Source organism: Dipodomys merriami, unplaced genomic scaffold (genome assembly GCF_024711535.1).
Source record: "Dipodomys merriami isolate MVZ:Mamm:240054 unplaced genomic scaffold, mDipMer1.0.p SCAF_279, whole genome shotgun sequence".
NCBI lineage: Eukaryota > Metazoa > Chordata > Mammalia > Rodentia > Heteromyidae > Dipodomys > Dipodomys merriami.
In genome coordinates, this window is record NW_027204259.1 from 447,947 (window position 1) to 449,679 (window position 1,733).

The 1,733-nt window shown below is 36.4% G+C and overlaps 1 non-coding gene across 1 annotated transcript; it reads left to right on the plus strand.

Annotated features, from left to right (window-relative positions):
* The first annotated feature begins 1,078 nt into the window (after positions 1–1,078).
* LOC138837921 (U6 spliceosomal RNA) lies at positions 1,079–1,188 on the plus strand. The gene has a single exon (XR_011375505.1). It is a non-coding gene; the product is annotated as a U6 spliceosomal RNA (small nuclear RNA).
* The last annotated feature ends 545 nt before the right edge of the window (positions 1,189–1,733 follow it).

Here is a 1,733-nt window from a genome sequence, read left to right on the forward strand (position 1 = left end):
CTTGTAGAAAACTAAAGCTAGATCCTTATATATCACCCTGCACAAGAATCAACTCCAAATGGACCAAACACCTTGGAGTTAAAACAGACAGTCTGAAAAAATTACAGGATGGAATAGGAGAAACTCTAAGTATCCTTGCAAATCCCATAATTTTCTTAATAGAGACCCAGAAACACAACAAATCAAAAAAAAATTGGACTTATTGGATTGCATGAAATTGCAGAGCTTCTGCATGGCAAAGGACATAGCTAGCAAGATCAATAGAAAGCCCACGGATTCGGAGATCTTCATTAGCCATACAACGGACAAGGGTCTCATGTCTAAAATATGCCCAGAACTCAAAAAACTATGTTTTCGCAGCATTATTTACCATAGCTAAGATATGGAACCAACCCAGATGCCCCTCAGTAGATGAATGGATCAAGAAAATGTGGTATATATACACAAGGGAATTCTTTGCCTCCATCAGAACGAATGACATTGTCCCATTTGTTAGGAAATGACAAGACTTGGACAAAAGTATGTTAAGTAAGCCAGGCCCAAAGAAACATAGGTCTCACGGTTTCCCTTATTTGCAATAACTAGTATATGTCTGAGTCAAACAGGAAAGGTCAGATAAGCTGATGTTAGGGAAATATACCCAAAGATAAGTATTCAAATGATTTTTCTTTAATCCAATTGTTTCTAATATATTTATAAGATGATTTCTATGTTGCTTTGTATGTCATTCCCCTATGGTTTAGCGAATGCTTTCACTGTATTTGATGTTGGTATAATTTTTGGAGGGGAAGGGAAAAAATATCATTTAAATTGGGATACAGTTGGACCCATTGCAACAATGAGATATAGAAGTCGTTATGTCGTAAAACGAACTTTACAACGTTGATGGGTGTGGGGGAGGATCAGGTGTCAGAGCTAGTGGGAGTTTGGGAAGGGAGAGGAAGGGGAAACAAAGAGGAGGCAACAATGCTTGATAAGAAATGTATTCATTATCTTGTTCATGTTATTGTAACTCCTCTGTGCAGTATTTTCACAATAAAAAGAAAGAAAATGAATTACACTTCATATATAAAAAATGTTCTGTGCTTAATTCAGCAGGAAATACATAACATTGGAATAATAGAGAGAAGATTAGAATGGCCCCTGTGCAAGCATGACATGCAAATTCTTGAAGTGTTCCATATTTTTACAACATGTGCTGGAGGGTATGTGGACAGAAGGGAACCCTACCGAATCCTTGGTGGGGGTGTAAACTTGATCAACCACTTTGGAAAGCAGTATGGAGGTTCCTCAAAAGACTCCACATAAAGCCCCCCCATGACCCAGCAATCCCACTTTTGGGCATTCACCCAAATGATCACAAATAAGACCACAAAAAAACTACCAGCACAACTATGTTTACTGCCCCATTATTTACGATAGATAAGGTATGGAACCAATTCTGATTCCCCTCAATTGATGATCAAGATAATTTGATAGATAGATAGATAGATAGATAGATAGATAGATAGATAGATAGATAGATAGATAGATAGATAGATAGATAGATAGATAGATGGATAGATGGATAGATGGATAGATAGATAGATAGATAGATAGATAGATAGATAGATAGATAGATAGATAGATAGATAGATAGATAGATAGATAGATAGATAGATAGATAGATAGATAGATAGATAGATAGATAAATAGATGCATTCTATGCCTCCATCTGAAAGAATGACATCACT